Source organism: Salvia hispanica, chromosome 4 (genome assembly GCF_029641045.1).
Source record: "Salvia hispanica isolate PSC_SH4W2 chromosome 4, Shi_PSC_v1, whole genome shotgun sequence".
Classification (NCBI taxonomy): Eukaryota; Viridiplantae; Streptophyta; class Magnoliopsida; order Lamiales; family Lamiaceae; genus Salvia; species Salvia hispanica.
Window position 1 is genome coordinate 13,874,085 of NC_142695.1, and position 19,825 is coordinate 13,893,909.

The 19,825-nt window shown below is 35.0% G+C and overlaps 1 pseudogene; it reads right to left on the reverse strand.

The window, feature by feature from the left end:
• Positions 1-8,885: 8,885 nt before the first annotated feature.
• LOC148927291 (protein FAR-RED IMPAIRED RESPONSE 1-like) lies at positions 8,886-10,325 on the reverse strand (annotated as a pseudogene).
• Positions 10,326-19,825: the final 9,500 nt, after the last annotated feature.

Below are 19,825 nucleotides of genomic sequence, written 5' to 3' on the forward strand. Positions count from 1 at the left end.
AAAAAAACTCAACTTAGTGATACGCTCGGATTTTGCACTGTTTTAAAGCCACGAGTTGGTCCGTTTTTTATGTCAAAGTCACTTTACACGTCCATTATTGCATATTTTTTTCTATTTTGGTATTTTGACGTGTTTTGTGAGAAACGTGCATAATTGAGCCGAAAAAGGGAGCCAAAACGCAAAGTCTGGAAATCTGGAGTCAGACGGCGACCGCCGCGGATGTGTGCAGCGACCGCCGGCGCCCGGCGGACAGATCAATGCAGCGGTCCGCCTCGGAAAAAAAACGCTTGGAAGAGAAGTCTCGTCCGGCGACCGCCGGTAGTTGTACAGCGGTCCGCCGCCGAGGGAACAGACTCTCTGGAGTCCAACGCGGCGACCGCCGGCCAAGGTGCGGCGGCCCGCCGGAGAAAAGCGGCTAATCCGAGAAGCCTTAGATTTGTGCCCAGATTTACCATATTTTGGAGATCTTTTCCTTCTACAACAAGAATTGACTTTTCCCTATAAATAAGACCTCAAGCTTCATAAAAAATGGAGAGCTTCTACTTGCAAAATACTTCATAGAGATCGAGCTAGGGTACTTCACTTGTGCAAGGAGTTGGAGAAAGATTTCAAGAACATCAAGAACGACAAGGATTCAACCTACGGGTTTTATTTGCTTTAGTTTTATGTTCAAATTGTCTTCCCTTCAATCTATGTTTTTAGCTTATTCAATTATGTGTAACTAAACTCATAGGATTCTAGGGATGTGTTAGTAACGACTTTGGTTATACAAATTCCTTTTTCTATTTAATATCCGTTTTGTTTTTACTTTGTTTCTTCCCTAAGTAGTTCTGATGCTGCATGATTGAATGACACAATCTTGTATGATTTAATATAACTTGCTTCATAACTGTGACAGAGTTCTAGCGAGTTAGATTCACTTAGTAGACACTACAGTTAGCTTCGCTTAAAACAGCACTGTTAATTGAGAGTGAGGACTTTTTAAGGTTCTTAGGAGCTTTTTGGAGTTACGTGTTAGGATTGACAACCCTAACTTTGTAATCAACGTTTGTATCGCATGAGCATAAGCTAGGTGACTCGTCCTTTCAAAGTATAAACTGTGCCAGGGTATTGTAGTTGGAATTTTGTATAACCATAACTGTGAACACACATCCCTGGGATTCCCTTATCTCTATCGCTTATCTCCGTGTTTTATTTGCAATTAGTTGTTATATGCTTTTTATTGTTTTCAGTTTTCAAAAGTTTTCCAAAATCTTTTCGTTTTTCCAGATAGTAATTGAGTCTTAGTAGAGGATAGACACTTTGTGTTTGCCTTCCCCGTGTTCGATATCCGGTACTGACCATTGGCTATACTATATATACTTTGTATACTTGCAGGTTTATTTAGTGCTAATAAAAAGTGCATCACTTAGTTGGGATAGGGGGAGTATCATTTAAAATAAAACATCTCAAAAAGAAAAATGTGTCACTTAAAGTGGGACAGAGGAAATATATAGTTAAACTTAAATTGTTGAAGCTCAAGAGCATCCCATGCCTCATGTAGCTTCATTAATATACATGTAAATTCTCATATTCAACTTTTGACAAATCTAACTATCTTAGAGAAAACCTAGTGTATATAGTAATATAATAGTACGAGATAGTGTTATAACTAAGATTTGTGTTAAAATGACAACCCCTCTTAAAGTGACACCGTGACACCACTTATCAAGCAATATTACAAACGCTACACAACAATCTATAGATTGTTGTATAACATGTTGAATATTGCTAAACAAGAAAAATTGTTGTATAAAGAGCAACAAATTGTTGGCCTTTTTTATCATATGGCAGCTTATTATTCGTCCACGTATACAAATAATTGGCTAGAATAGTAATATAGTGTTATTTTAAAAGATGGTGACACCCTAATATGTCCCTTACAACTACTACATATTGCACAAATTGTGAGTTGAAACATGGACTGAATCACGTCGTTCCAATTATATTATGTCACTTTCGATTCTGATCTTATCCTAAACTTATTTTATTCAAAAGAAGTTGGCATATTTTCGCTTCTTGAATTTAAATTTTTAAAATTAATCTGCTCGACAAGTAAGAAACGAACTACAGCTTTTGCTGACCAAGGTTAATAAGACAGTTCAGTTTGGTGAAATAATTGACATTAGAAATTTAAATTTATGCATGTTGTCTAGTAAACGAATTGAATTTTCCTCCACTAACTTCTAAAATAATAGGTAAAAAATTTCTTATATTCATTAATTGAACAGATTTTATGTCAACCTTACATTTGGCATAAATAGACTGATTGATTGAATTAGTTTGATAATGAAATCGCGCCTAAAAGAGTAAGTATGTCGATTTAATCAATCATATTATCTCCCCATTTTTTAAAAAATACCACACGTGCCATTTTGGGACACCCCTTTAAAAATTGATCAATTATATTTAAGAATTTTTTTTTCTCTCTGATAAAGTGGGTCACATTTTCCACTAATAATACTTCAATCACTTTTATTTTTTATCGCTCTCTTACTTTACCAATTGTGCATTAAAACTTGTGCCGCTACAAACATTGTCTATTTTTTAGGGACAAAGAGAATATACAATTACTATAGTTAAAGAAAATACAATATTTTAAAGATATACTCCCTCCGTCTTTACGTAGCTGAGTCATATTTTTTTTGAGCTGTCTCATTATTATAACCGTAACTGATTCATTTTTTTTAGAAAAAAACAACACATCTACTCTTTTTTACTTTTTTTTTCTTTTACTTTATTACTATTTTTTTTCTATTTTGTTTTTTATTCCCTTAACATTTAACACAATTTTATTATATTATGTGCCAAAGAAAAATATATCTACTACAGAAAAATGTAGGAAGTAATATCAACACAATCGTTCATGTTGGTTTTCTCGTCTTGTAACAAGTAAGGAGTCGCAATATTTTTGTACTTTCTTCACGGACGGACCAAAATAGAAATTTACGATAAATAATGGCAAAAGAATGGAGTAATATATTTTTCTTGTCTCCTAGCTATATTTTTGTCATACTGTATATGTGTACAAATTTGATACATCATGTAATACATTCTATGTTCATTATAAGTTGTTTCTTTAAAACATGAGATCTTAGCAAATTATATTAGAGAGTTAAGTAGAGAGAAATAAATTATGATAAAATATACTCTTTCCGTCGCATAAGAATAGAAACATTTAGGATGGCACAAGAATTAATTCATAATTGATAAAGTAAGAAAGAGTAGTTAAAATAGGGATAGTAAATAGTGAGACTCATATTATTAATGTTTAATAGCGAGTTCTAGTGGTATAAATTATATTCTCTCTGTCTCATGCTACTTGACACCTTCTTTTTCGCACTCATTGTGGAAAAATGATAAAAATAGTTAAAGTGTAAAGAATAGTAATTGTAAAAAAGAGAATAATGTAGAGAAGATACTTTTCTACAATATTTTCTCTCTTACGTTACTTTTTTCTACTTTAACTATTTATTTTCAAAATGACGGCAAGAAAGTAGTGTGTCAAGTAGCGTGGGACAGAGGTAGTAAATAAATTAATGTATATGAATAAGGAATTAGAGAGAACTTTTCATAAATGGAAATGAGCTATTTTGATGAAATGGATAGAAAATGAATGTATCCCTATTTTTGTGTACGGAAGGAATATAATAGGAAAATTAAAAAAAAATAAAGAAAAAAATAATAAAAATTAGTTATATCATAGGAGTATTTAGCTTCAAATGAAATGACTAATTTTAGATAAGACATATAAAACGATTTTTTTTTGTATATAATGGGATGAAGATACTACTATATTTATTTTTATTTTTTTATTTCAAATGTGTTAGCCTTTTTGTTTTTGTCGTTTATTTAAAATTGTCAAAAAGTTTTAGTAGCTTCCACATGCATGTGACATTTATCTACCCTTATAAAACTAATACTATTCTCAATTTAATATCATACATGACACATTCGTATAATCGTATTATAAGTACATTATACATTAAAAAACAAAATTGTACTATAAGACTTGCATTCCCAATTTTTTTAAAAAAAATTCGGTCCCTAGATATGTTAACTTGCGAGTACTCACCATCATATATTTTGTCTTGTGGAGAAAGATATTCCATCCGTACGCAAATAAGAATCTCGATTTTTTAGCATGAATTTAAGAAATATTAATAAAAGTGAGTAGAAGAAAGTTAATGGAATATGAGTGACACTTATATATATTAGTTTTAAATGATATATGAGTGGAATGTGTGTGGAATGTGTGGCCTCTTTACTACTTATAATAATTATGAACCAAAACTCCTATTCGTAGACGTACCAAAATGGAAAATGAGACTCATGTTCGCGGACGGGGGGAGAATATCTTAACTCGACTTAAGGGCAATAATTTATTATCTTAAAGGTTTGAACATGGTAAAATGGAAAAGGTTTAAGGACGGACGGAGGGGTATATATAGGCTTGAAAAAGGTTTAAACATGGTAAAACATGTCCTCCAAGTAGTAGGAAATTTCGTGCTCCATAGGTTAAGGAAGATATTTGGCTTCACAAGGTAATAATTTCTTTCCATCCTTGCACTTGATAACATTGCGCGACGTTCGTAGAATGGCCATAACTTTCTCCACCGAACTTCGACCGGGATGTTCTAGGTACCATCGTGAAGCTCTTTCAAATACAAATAGAATAGTGTATAGGACGCCCTGATAGGACTTCAGAATCGCTAGAAAAAGGGTTTAAACTGGGACTGCTACATACGAACAGGCCCAGTGACCGCTGGCCCGCTGGGTTGCGCTTTTGCTCTAACTTCCAGATTTTGACTTTTTTATGCACTTTTTCAGCTCTATTTTGCACATTTTTCACAAAACACGTAAAAATACCAAAATGGATAAAATATGCAAATAATGGACATGTAAAGACACTCCAAACGGACCAAATAATGACCTTAAAACAGTGCAAAATCCAAGCGTATCAACTACGTGGGCTTTGATTCCTAAATGCAATTGAGCATTGAGGATACATAAAATTTAAGTTGAGCTAAAATCCTTTTTCCTTTATTTTTTTTTTCATTTGTTTAAACTTTAAAAATATGCAAATAGAATTGAATAATTGTATTTGTATATACTCTAGCTGGTAAAGAAGACTTCTCTATAGGACTAAATTCGGGAATTTTGACAATTCTACCGTGATTGTTGATTGTTAAACTAAACTCGACATTTAGAGCATCCACAATAGGGACGGATATCTCAGCGGACAAGCCCAAGTCCCAAAAACACCTCATGCCACGTCATAAGGACATCCCACAGCGCTGCCACGTCATAAGGACATCCCACTGCACAATAGCGAACATCCCTTAGGATACCCCGACGACAAGCACAATAATAAAAATTCACAAATTCAAAAATTAACAATTTACGGAACAAAACAATGATTTAAACAAATTATATTATAAATATGTGCACTCTTCCGCACCCATAACTCTTCAATTATATCTTTCTAGAGTCGAATACGGGCTTCTTGTTATCGAAGATTGGCAAATGTGCGGACTTGATCGGCGTCCCCATGAGGTATCCCCATTCGTACATTGGCGATGGTCATGTCGTGGTTTGGACCGGTAGCATCAACATCTTCATTGGCCCAATCAGTCAGTTCTGGACCTTCATTTTCGACAATCATGTTGTGCATGATAATACATGCATACATGACATCAGCAATGCACTCAGTATACCACAGACGTGTTGGACCCTTCACTCCCATCGAGCCTGTAGCACACCAAATGTCCGCTCCACATCCCGCTCCACATCCTTGCGCGCCGCCACCTGACGTTGCGCAAAGTAGAGCTTCTTTGGATCTGTTGGGCATCTGATCGTCTTCACAAAGACGGACCACCTAGGGTATATCCCATCCGTCAAATAGTAGCACATATCGTGCTGCTTGCCATTGGCGACAAAACTGATGGCCGAACCACGCTCATGCACTGCTCGTTGTAAAGAGGCGACGACTGGAGGAAGTTGATCTCGTTGTTCGACCCGGCTACCCTAAAATACGCATACCAAATCCATAGCCGGTAATCAGCAACGACTTCGAGGATCATCGTGGGATTCTTGCCTTTGAAGCCGGTCGTGTACTGCCCTTTTCAGGCGGTAGGGCAGTTCTTCCATTCCCAATGTATACAATCTATGTTGCCCAACATCCCCGGAAACCCATGCACATTCTCGTGCATATCCATCAGAGCCTAGCAGTCTTCGGGGGTAGGCTTCCGAAGATACCTATCCCCGAATATGTTAATGACGCCCCGACAAAAATACTTCAGACACTTGCGAGCAGTTGTCTCGACGATGTGGAGGTACTCGTCGAACATGTCAGCCGCGCCTCCGTAGGCCAACGGCCTGGTTGCGGCAGTGCATTTATGTATAGGCGAGTGCTCGGTACGCTTTCCCTAATGCCCGCGCGTCTCTTCTCTCTCTTTAAAGCTGGTGCGTCGTCGTGAACTGCTCAAGTTGGGTAACCGACCTGATCAGGCCAGCCTGTTCTGCCTGTTTTACCTACAAATTGCGGGTAAGTGGATCCAGTGATCTAGCTAAGTGGCTCCGAGTCGAGTAAGGAGATGGGAAGAGCTGACAGGAAGGGGCGATCGAAACAAAAACCTTAACCCACTAGTACTAACTGATTAACATAGGGAAGTAAGGATCGATCCCACAGAGATGAGGCGTTGTGAAATGTTTGTGTGATACGGCTTAGGGCTTAGCTGCTGCCACGCTTTACTTTGGGGGTGGGTTAAGTTTAACTACGGGTTATGAAAAGAAGAAAACTAACTAAGCTGAACAACTAAACTACCTAACTGATCAACTCAGAAAACATTGCTATAAAAAGAGAAACAGAATAACGGGGTTGTCAGGCCTCTGCAGAAAGGTACGAAAAGCAAAACAACTTTAACAGAATCATCTTCCTCAACAGATCAGCGTAAAGAAAAACAAAGTAGCAACAGATCTCTAAAGCATGCAGGAACGAAAATAAAACACCTAGATCTAAAAGGAAACACAGATCTAAGCCTCAAACAGAAAACATCAAATCTAAGCTAAGACCCAACACAAAACAAGAAATCAAACACAGATCGAAAACATTAAAACTGAAAACAAACACGAAGCTAGGAAAACAAAGACGGAAACTTAGATTAAGCTAGAACAAAAACAGAAAGAGAGTCGATTACATGAAAATAAACAGAATCTAAACTAGGAAGGCAAGAAATTGTTCATCACCCCTTCTCGGAGTGGGATTACAGTACTGGAAACTGAAATGTGCGAGAAACAGTAAAGAAAACTAGCTAACTACCAGCTATCTAGACGGAAACAAGTGTGTGCAGGAGATTGAAAAGCGAGGAATTGAAGAGAACTTTGATTTCAGCTCTAGAAGAGAGCTAGATACCCTACCTACTCTAAAGAGAACCCCCCTAAACTACTAAGCAAGAAATGAAAATGGCGGAACTCCTTTCTCTTAGTGTGCAAGACTCATTTATACAGGGAGACGTAGGGCTCTGATCCCTAGGGTACCAAAACCCCTAAAATGACGTTTCTGCCCTTCACACTTTAGAGTGGAGTTCATAGTCTTCTCTCCAGCGCAAAGGTTGGCTGGCTCCGGTTGAATAATGATTTGATCAGCTCAAATGTTGTCTCTTTTCTCATTCTTTTCCCAACTTTTGCTTTCGCCCTCTAGAATGATGTGATCTTCGGTTTCTGGCGAAATCTACACACGCCTGGCTCAAAAAGGGTCGTTAGTTCGCTGATTTCAGTGCAGTTTTACTATAAAACTCATGCACGAATCGGGCCTCATCAGCGAGTGACCGGGCCTACCACTTGCACCCTCTATGAACCGGAAATAAATGTACCGACGCTCTAAAGCATTCACGATACTCATATATAGCGGATGGTGCATCCTAAAACACTGCCAAGAAAAGTTCTTCCCAAACCGCGGCTGTTCAGCGAAGTAGTCGTCAAACAACTGTTGGTGGGCAGCGACGTTGTCCCGGGGCACTACAACTCGATGATGGATGGGGCGAGGTATCGCCGGCTGCTGCTGCAAGTGCTCTTGTATCAAGCGACTTATCTTCGCGGACGTATAGGCCCGCAACTCTTCGTTAATTCGTCGCCTTGTGTCATCAGCGTCCCCACCACTACCACTAGCCATTTTTGGATCTACCGATCAAATGAGAAATGTAGAGAGAAAGAAGAGAAACTCGTTAATACAAGTGGTGCAAATGAAATGAAGTGCAATGAGCCGTAGATATAGAGTTTTGAAAAAAAAATCGAAAATTGGGATATCTGCTGGGACGTCCGTAGCGTCACCACAATAGCGGACGAGACGACGGACATCCCGACGGACGTCCGCGCATGACCGTGGACGACCTCTTGTCCGTTGCGCGCTCGTCCGTCGCAATAGTGGACGTCCCGGATGGACGACCCGCTGATCGGTCGGACGTCAGTCGGGATGTCCGCTATTGTGAATGCTCTTAAGGTTGAATTGCTAAAGGTGTCCTCAATTTAGTTGTGTAGAAACATCTCCTTCACCGACCAAGAGTATATACTTATAAATTTACTGTTCAAAATTTCAAGTCTTTTTTGTAATTTGTAAATAGCTTCGTTGTTGTCTCGTTGAAATTTACTATATTTAAAGTTATTGTTTGAGACTTCAAGTCTTTTGTAAATTGTAATTGTTGTAACTTGTAGTCTCGTTTAAATTTATAAAATTGCAATTTTCATCGTTATTGTTTGAATTTTATTTATGCACATTTTATATATAAATAAAGACTAAAATGCAAAAAAGAAAAAAAAAATTGAACCGCCGAACCGGCCCTGAACAACTAGTTCTGGCCAAAAACCGGTGGTTCTGAACCGCCGCCAAAACCACCTAAACCTTTGCCGGGCCAGTTCAGGTTCAACAATTTTCTGAATCGTGAACCGCCAACTTCCGAACCAGAACAAACAGTTTTTGAACCGTGTGCATACTTAACCACACCGGTTCTAGATTTTCTTGTCCACCTCTTAAGAATGTAATTCTCTGAAAGTAACTTCACTCTAACACATCAACACTTTCAAAACAATGACAACATATAAACTCAATCATGTCAAACCATCGACTACTATAGCAAATCAACTTTGTGTTAGGATCATATATTACCTCATTCCCTATCATGATCGATTAGTCCAATATTATATTCAAATAATGATCATAATTCCTTTTTATGCTTTATGTATGCAGCTACAAACAAGAGAAACTCCTTCTAAAATAGGACAAAAAAGGTCAAAGATAGATGGAGTGTCGTAACATAGGAGAGCTCTCTAACCTCAATCTGTGTAGTTTTTGGCATGCCTCAAAATCACATTTTAGTTCATTGTACCGCTTCTCCTCCACAACTTGCTCGAAATTCTTGAAAAATTGCTCAATGTTTAAGTTAGGCTTCGTACAATTCTTTATACTTGAATTGACACTCTCACTAAGTTGTGTGCTCATGAATCATGTAGCAGCGTGCCCATTTTTCCTTCACATTTTATATATGTTTCAACCATGTGTTGTGTCTAAGTTTAAATTCAGTCAATAAAGTACTCAAAGCCTCCTCAAATTGAGTCTCATCCTCAAAACCATACATACACATCTTAAAAATCTATCAAGAAACATGATCATTCCTTCGAAAGGTTTCCTAGGTGCTTGATTCCATTTTTCCATTAAGTGTCATGTGCATAATCCATTAAATGTATCTGGCATTACCTCATGCAACGCTTTTGTCATAGCTTGATCCCGATAGATGAAGACAATAATAGGCCTTTTATGTTTGTGAGCCTCCAAAAAAGTTTCAAACAACCAATTAAATGACATTGATGTTTCATCATATAAAAGTGATGCACCGAAAATCGCGGTCTTTCTATGATGATTAAAACCCGAGAATACAACAAGTGGTCTATTATCACGATTTTTACAATATGTGGTATCCAATGACACAACATCACCAAAGCACTCATAATCAATCAACATTCTTGCATCTTCCCAAAAGACATCAGCTATCTGTTTAGATAACTGATCTTGAAAGCATCTCATTAGACAACTGGTTTCACAATATACCATGCTTCTTTGTCTCTTAGAACAAAGATAATTCTTAGCATCCAATATAGCGTAACCAATCTCATCTCTTCCTCCAGCTTGTCTAGTCATCAAATTAAAAGTTGATTTTGCATAATTCCAACATCACCTGCCAAACAATCTCATGTGTTTGAACATGTGTAATTTTACGTTGAGAATATAGCATGTGCACGGTCTCAGGAAGATGAAGAGGATGGTTATGCTCTTAAACTTATTTACTTTATATATACCCTTCACATAATTGACCCCCAATCGTACTTTACAATTTGTTCGAGTCTCATGTCGGGAATTCAGAACCAAGCAATCTCTTTTGTCTTCTTTACGCACACCTCCTTATAAGAAACATAATTCATATGATATTTTTTTTCTGGCTTTTTTATTTTACTTTCCCTTCATATTGAACCCAAATCATTGGAGTATATCAAATGCAAAACTGAAAAACAAACAAACACAATATGAATTTATAGTTAACAGCAAACTACTTCTTTAAAACATATTATATATACATTAAAAAACATAAACACAAAGCAAATCCAAATTCACATGCTTAAATAGATGAATTAATATTGTTTCAAGTAATGATTCAAGTTCATATACATGAACCATTTTCTACAAAATTTTATCCAATAATTTTCTAAAAATTTGTTATTTGTCCTTGGCATTGCTCATGTAATAAAGTTATAAATCAAATTACACAAGCAAAATTAGAAGCAACATTGTATTTAGAAAAAATATTAACACAAAATTTTTGGTAGTTGATACCTGAGAGTTCTCAAACTTCTTAGGAGTTCTCGAAATATCAGAGAGTTCTTGAAGAGTGCAAGCTTGGAGGTTAAAATTGAGCTTTATTGAATTCTAGTAATACCATTTGTTGATCGAGGAGAAACAGAGATAGAAATGTAGTGTGGAGAGAAAAAAATAAAACAAAAATAAAGAATACGGAACGTTTTGGATATTTTGAAAATGGAGGGAAAGGAAGATGGAGTTTAGAAATAAAATGGCATATGCGATTTTTTAGGAATTAGTTTTCTATTCATCTTAATTTATTATAATTTAGTTAAGAATGAGGGAAATGAAAATTTATTGATACGGCGTAGTTTTAGTGTTGTGTTTGTTGGCACCGTAGGGGATCTCCTTCCCCAATACATACGTCGTTTCATGAAGATTATAGGTCAAGTGAAATACGTGTCTGATGCACTATATTTTAGCACTACAACTACTTGCAAGTATACAAGGTTGAAATAGTATAGCTAAAAGTCACTACCGGAATATCGAATGCAGGGTATATAATTACAACTGGCTATCATGTAAGCGTCATATACAATCTAGAGAAACAAGAGTTTTGGTTTAACTAAGAAAAAATAAATAAAACAAGTAAATGAGGCAAATAATGGAATTCCAAGAATAGTGGTTTCAGAATTATGGTTACACAAAACACGGTTATGATACTCTAACACGGTTCATACTTCACTAGAACGAGTCACATAAGTTATGTCCATGCGGCACAAACGTAGATTACAGACACTAGGGGTGTCAATCCTAGATTGGTAACTCCTAAAAGCTCAATTAGACCCTCAAGAAGTCCCCATTCTCAATTAACGATGCCGTTTTAAGGGAAGCTAATTGTAGTGTCGACTAAGCTCTTCTAACTCGCCAACCTCCTCTCACGATTATGTAGCAAGTTAATAGATCCTCACAGAATGTGTCACTCAAATGTGTAGCAATTATCCAACACTTAGAACAGAAACTAAGTAATGAACAAAACGGATACCAATAACTGGAATTATATGAACAAATAAAAGTTACTAATACATCCAAAGAAGTCTTATAGTTTAGTTACTCATAGACAGATAGCAAAAACTACAAATTAAATAACAAAACATAAAGAAAAAGCAAACAAAACCCAAGGATGAATTGTTGTGCAATCTTTAGTTTTCTCTTGCCTTGCTCCAATCTCTAAGAGTGGTGATGGAATGATGGATGAAGGAATTAGGGTTGGAGAATGGAGGCAGGAGCCCTGGAGGCCCCCATTTTTGGGGACTATGAATTGGTGGATATTATGAGTTAGGTTATGGGATATTTATAGGCTTTAAAAGGATTTAAACTTGGTAAAAAGTTTCCTCCAAGTAATAGTAAATATTGAATTTTCGTGCCCCATAGGTTAAGGAAGAGATTTGACTTCACAAGTAATGCCTTCTTTCTTTCTTTGAATTTCTGCCTAAATTCTGTACTTGACAGCTTTGCGCGACGTTTGTAGAATAGCTATAACTTTCTCCACAGAACTTTGATTGAGATATTCAAGTTGCCATCGCGAATATCTTTCGAAGACGAAGAGAATGGTGTGTAGCATGCCCTGATTGGACTTCAGAATCGCCGGCAAAATGAGTTTGAACTGAGGTTATCATGCGCGAACAAACCCAGCGGATGTTGGCATGGGTCCTGCAGGCCGTTGGGTTGCCTTCAGCTCCAATTTTCCAGATTTTGACTTTTTTATGCCTCTTTTCAGTTCTATTTTGCACATTTCTTATAAAACACATCAAAATACCAAAATGGATAAAATATGCAAAAAATGAACATATAATGCAACTTTGACACTCAAAACGGACTAAATAATAACCTTAATATAATGCAAAATCTGAGCGTATCAGTGTCACGTCCAATAACCGTAAAACCATAAGCGTATATAATTAAAACCATTAGTAGTAATTGTTAAATAAAATTGTTTGGGCCCAATACATATTATAAATCTGGATTTTAGTGGCTTTTTATCAAGAAAATGGGGCCAGGCCCAACAACATGTTGGAATTAATGCCGAGAGCTTTTGGAAAAAAGTCTCTAACATAAGGTGTTTTCTACGCCCCATTGATATTGAAATATTTCTTTTGGATGCAAAGAATAATAAATAAATATTTAATAAGTTAAATGAAATGAACATAAAATAGAATATAGAATAAAATAAAAGAAAGAAAAAATAAGGAAAGAAAAAAAAAAAAGAGATAGATAAAATAAGAAAAATATAATAATAGTAATTTTTTTTAATCAATAAAAAAAGGAATTATATTAATTAGGATGACTAAAGAAAAATATAACCCTCATCATGCGAGTGCTGACAGAGGGAGTATTTATTAATGTGTGAAACCCTAGATATGCATGAGGTGGCTTCTCATTATTGCCTGTCAAAAAGCAGTGTTCTCTTTCCTATACGGGATGAGATCCCCTGCTGTGCAAAATGCCACAGTAGGGGGTGCTGTGGTGAATCAAACCCTTCATTTGTAAAATGAAAAAAAATATTATAAGTATATGAAATTAATTAATGATGAAGATCACTACAGCACCCCTGCTGTAGCATTTTGCACAACAGGGGATCTCATTCCTCTCTATACATTGCCAACCAAACACAAGGTTTTCAAATTACTACATCTCATCATATGATATTAGCATGTAAAGAGCTATCACAACATGTGTGTTATAGTTGCAATTGCATAGATTTATCACATATTGTACCTCTTTATGTCTAATTGTAGTTGGAATTGATAGAAATATCACAAAATGTACTCCTTACATTGTATAGAAATTTTGCCTCTTCATGTCTAATTGTAGTTGGAATTGATAGAAATATCACAAAATGTAGCCCTTACATTGTATAGTAATATTACAAAATGTACCATTTGTCTCAAGATATTGAATCGTATTCTATTTTGGGTATTCCTAAATTTATTGAATCATTTTCTTATTTAACAAATTTTTATCTTATTTCCAATTTTACTCTCTCTTTATATCTCATATTTTATTCTATCTACTTTAGTTTTTAAATATTACTCTCTCCGTCCACAAAAAATACACAATAATGTGAATGGCACGGGTTTTAATGTATACTCCTTCCGTCCACAAAAAATAGATCACTTTTGTCATTTTAGGACGTCCACAAAAAATAGATCACTTTCTAAATATGGAAAGTTTATCTCTCATACTTTTTCCACTTTTTCTTCCCTCTCTCATACTTTACTCACTTTTTCTCCCTCTCTCTCTTACTTTACCTACTTTTTCTCCTCTTCTCTCTTATTTTACTAATTCTACATTAAAACTCGTGTCATGCACAAAGTGATCTATTTTTTGTGGACGGAGAGAGTAATTGGTAAAGTAAGAGAGAGATGAGAAAAGTAAGAGGGGGGGGGGGGGAAATATAGTGATTAGAGTGTTAGTAGATTGTGGATTCATTTCCTTTAGTCAATAATGTCATTTTAGTTCGTCCACAGTAATAATGTCTTGTTCATACTTTATTTCATAGTGTAGAATTAATTTTATAGTATCAGTGATAAGACATAGCTTAATCAATGAAGAGAAAAAATAATTAGAGTAATAATGAAGAGAGAGAGTTTATTGGATGTACTTAACTTAATCAATCAAGAAAAGCATGAAACTATGAACTTTTGTTAACCCCGAAAATAATGTTGAGCTTGAGAACGAAGACTTAGCTTTTAAGAGTACATCGTTAAGCATCGAGCTACACGAATGGTGCCGTTGCTGCCTCTTTCCGGGCAGTCCACAACTGCTGTCCTTGACAGCCATACACGCGCAGCTATCGGAAAAGGATCCTCTGCTGTGGTTAAAACCACAACACCCCATGCTATATGTCAAAACGTGGAACTTCACACATTAAACGGCAGCAAGCATTTCATAGTACTCCCTCCATCCCATAAAAGATGTCACACTTTACTTTTTAGTTTGTCCCATAAAAGATGTCATATTTCCCTTTTTGGAAAAAGTTCTCTCTCACATAATATAAAAATTATATTTTCTCTCTCCATTTAACACACAAAACAAAACCTCCTAAAATCTCATACCATCTCACAAGTGTGATATCTTTTGTGGGACGGAGGGAGTACTTTACTACTATTCATTTAATCCCCCACCCCTGCCCAACTTTATTCTATTAATCCATTTACATTAAAAGACATCAAGTTGATCAAATAACTTTTAATCCCACCCTACTTTATTCTTTTAATCTACTAGGAAACATTTGACATGAACTATTTCTTTTAATTCATTTACTTTTTTATGCAATTGAATTCTTTTTATAATTACAATATTTTTAGTTATCTTTTATTGAATTTTCAAGCTTATTTATATCATTCATGAGTTCCAATAATATGCATTTGATAGTTGAATTTAAGGTGTTCTTTACTAAAACAAATAAAAATATTAATGAAAAAAGTAAATTACTACTATAACGCATCACACACTTTTTCTCTTTTAATATTTTTCATGAAACATCTTTTATATTTTTAATAATAAAATCTATAAATTAAATTATCAAAATGGGTTATACCTAAAAAGTTTTGCAAAAAAACATTTAAATATAAAATATACCAAAATAAATACTAATAACGAATAAAAGAATTTAGTAGAACACACCTTTCAGTATATAGTATCAAAACAAAATTTAATAGAATAAGAAATGGGTAAGGGTGAGAGATTAAATGAATAGTTTATGAAATGCTTGCTGCAGTTTAACGTGAAGTTCTGCGTTTTGACACATAGTATGGGGTGTTATGGTTTTAACTACAGCAGTAGATCCTTCCCCCGCAGCTGCCCTTACAGGCACTGTTGAAAATTAAATGAATGGAAATGATTAGCTTTTTTGTCTTACTTGGATTTAATTAAAATACGAGTACAAGGATTTAAATTGTTGAGATTTAAGAATTGTTATTTGCAAGTAGTTGAATAGTTCGATTTCGATTAAATAATTAATTTTATGATTAATTATTTTTTTCTTACTTGATCATCTATCTCTTAATTAACTTCTGATGGATAGAATCATATGGGATTAATGAGTTTTCTTTTATTTGTTAAGTTATTTAGTTTCTCTAATTTAGTTAGAGAGCCGCAAGTTTTGACTAAACAAATTTTCTTTAATAAACCACAAATTTCCTTTAATAAATCTCATGTAGGATCATTGCATGTCATACTACTTATGAATGTTTTTAAGACTATTTGAATCAATTCCTATTTCGAGAAGAGCGTATGTTCGTGGATTTTGATTTCCGAGCTGGAGCTCATGTAAGGTTTTATATAGAAGCTTTGAGGTGGGCTTTATATCCAACACATTAAGTGTGGACAAAATTTATCAAGTATATAAGAAATGATTTTTGTTTAATAAAATCGGACTTATTTTTTTTAGATGTTATCGTGCCATAAATGATTTATTTTTATGATGCTTATTTATTTTGGCAATGCCAAAAGGATTGGACTGCGTGTCATCGTAAGGGTTGACAGGTCAATGTGATCGTGGAAGGTGGCCACCTTCCCGACACACAATGAACTATCAGATATGGTGGATTACTGGAATGAACAGAGTTTGATCAGACGAACTTTATGAAAATGAAATTAGTAAACTTGGACTTGTATGAAAAGCCATGTGTCTATGTGATGACATGATAAGAATGACTTTTTTTTATATATGTATCTTTCGATAATGTATCCACTGAGTACCTTGTACTTAGTCTTGCATGCATTTACAAATGTTGCAGGTTGAGCAATGCTGAAATGGTGGCTGAGTGGAGTTGGTGGTCGTCTCATCTCTTTTGTAGGATTCTCATAGACATATGTCTTCACACATATGGTCATGTATTTGCAAACTCTTCCACCGTGTAGTATTATGCACTAGATCGTTGTAATAAAAATTATTAGTATCGAGTGACTGTTTGTTTCACTATTTCTCATTCCCCTTTCTATCCTCTTCTTTTTATTCCTCTCCCCTGGTCACGATACCTGGAGCATTGTTATCTTTAGCTAGGCGCGATCGTGACATTAGGTTAAAAGAAATGTGTGTGTTATTCTAAAATATTACTCCCTCCGTCCCCCATTACTTGACACAGTTTGTCATTTTGGTCCGTCCCCCATTACTTGACACACTTCACTTTTTCTATTTTTGGTAGTGGACCTCATATTCCACTAACTCATTCCTACTCACATTTGTTATAAAACTAATACTCCCCCTGTCCCATTAAAAATGAAACGTTTTCCTTTTTTGGCTGTCCCATTAAAAATGAAACGTTTCCTAAAATAGAAACAACTCTATCTCTACTTTTTCATCTCTCTTACTTTCCTCTCTCTTTTTTAACTCACAAAACAATACTACATAAAATCTCGTGCCGATTCCCAAATGTTGCATTTTAAGTGGGACGGAGGGAGTACTTTAAAAGTAAGACCCACATCCCACCAACTTTTTCAACACACTTTTCATTACATTTCTTAAAACTCGTGCCAGGTCAAACCGTGTCAAGTAATGGGGGACGGAGGGAGTAATTAATATAAAGCCTACTTTGGCACGCTATTATTAATTGTCTAAAAATGAAGTAATAAAAATAAGAATAAAGATAAATGTACATAAATTTTTTATGTACATAATATCCTTCATTTTTAGATTTAATTAAATTGAATTCAAATGTAATATGATTTCGAGTTTAGTTTGAAATAATTATACAATATTTAAAAATAAATAAGAGTTTGTTTCCTTAAATATGCAAATATTTAGGTTAATTTTGTTTTTAAAAATTGTTACAAAATACTTACTCCATTAATTTATAATACTATATTTTAAATTAATTACTAATATTTATAAATCAATTTTTAAAATAAAATGTTACTAAAAATATTTGATTATGTGCATACAACTATGACATGAAATGATCCTCTTTAATTTTATTAATGACGTGACTAGGTATATACTCCAAAGTTTAAAATCTATACTAATATAAAGTGAGAGTTGTCTTAAAAATAACAAGATTGCCATTGTTGGCGGGAAAGCTGTCGATCATTGTGCCCATCCAATTGTTATTACCAGCATGGAAGACAATTTATGACATAACATTGGTCACTGTGAAAGCTTTTTATTAGATACGTTGGATGCTGTGAAATCTTTTTATTGCAGATGTTGGATGCTGTGAAAATTCAAAGCTACCATTTTCGAAAATTGTGATCATTCGGAAAAAAACAGAGCCAACTCCAACAAGTTTTTCTATAAATTCCAACCATCATTGCATGTTCATTTCCTGTCTTCACAATCGATTTCATTCCTTCAATTTTGTTTCTCTTCTCCTTGATTTTACTCATCCTATGTTAAAAATATGTGTTTTGACATTTTTCATTTGTTTTGTTTTTTTGTTTGTAGAAGATAAAAATATGCAGATATTTGAGATGCTATTTGTCTTCATTAATGGCTCATTCTTTATGACTGCAGATGCATCTGTCAGTCTGCACAAAAGATAAAAGATTAGAATTATTGACATGACATGAGAGATTGCTTTATTTTGCCAAAAACAACGCTCAATATCTCATTCTAATTACTATGAAGGCACATGTTGGCTTGCATAAAGATAGAAGAAGAAATAGTAACTGATAGAAGTATTTTGCAGGGTACATTTTGCATACCTACATGACTCTTCTCCAGCAACCACTCAAATGGCTCTGCTGCAACAGCTACTCACCAGCTAGCCTAAAGCAAACAAGTAGAAGTATTTCAGACAACAAATAACTTAAGAACTCATTCTTGACATGGGAAAAATCTGTTCCAGCATCTTCACACTTCATAGCATTTGCATAAATGTAGGAGGAAAAGGAGAAGAAGCAGCAACTTGCCAAGAAATAAGGTGGATTTGCTAAATCCTTCACTTATTTATACCTATTTATTGAAATGATAAGATTAGGAAAAGATGGTTAGTTTCTCATTGCACAACAAACATTAATGTCTATTTTCAGTCTATAAAATGGAACATCTTAATTGCAGTAGTCGATTGCCATGGGAAACAGATTCAATATTCCATTCTTCGTTGCTATCGAGGCACAAGTTGGCTTGCCAAAAGATAGAAGATGAAGAAATACTAACTGATAGAAGTATTTTGCAGGGAACGGTATGCATTCCTACATGGCTCTTCTCCAACAGCTGCTCAACCAACTAGCCTAAAGCAAACAAGTAGAACTATTTCAGAAAACAAATAATAAGTATAAGAACTCATTGTTGAATTGGGAAAAATCTATTGCAACATCTTCACACTTCACAGTATTTGCATGAAGCAAAAAGGTGGGAGGAAAAGGAAAAGAAGCTGCAGCTTGCCAATGAGTAAGTGAAGTTTGCTAAATCCTTCACTTATTTGTTCATATTCATTGAAGAGAGATAAGAACATGAAAAGATGGTTTATTTTTCATTGCATGACAAACATTAAAAGATGGGTCTCACCTTCCTTTGCTCCCATCTTCTTTTCCTTCCATCTTTCTTCTTTCATAATTAGATTTTCTAACTAAAATAAGAAACAAAAACAAAGCTTAACTTGATCTACTGTCTGAATAAAAGATTATTGATTTATTATTTGGTTCAAATTAAAGATCTTGCATTATAATTATTTTTAATTCATCTTTCACTTTTCTGGAATAACAAGGTAGTAAGTAAAACATATCAGTTGAATAAAAAAATGTAGGTCCATTAATTGATGCAAGCTAATTTGAATGGAGAAAGGAGAAGGGGAATTTGTTTATAAGATGTAGTATGATTAGGGGTGGCGAAACGGGTAACCCGCGGGTACCCGCACCCGACATGTCGGGTACCCGTACCCGATTTCGACTAAATTTGTAGTCCCAATACCCGCCCCGCAACGAAACGGGATTACC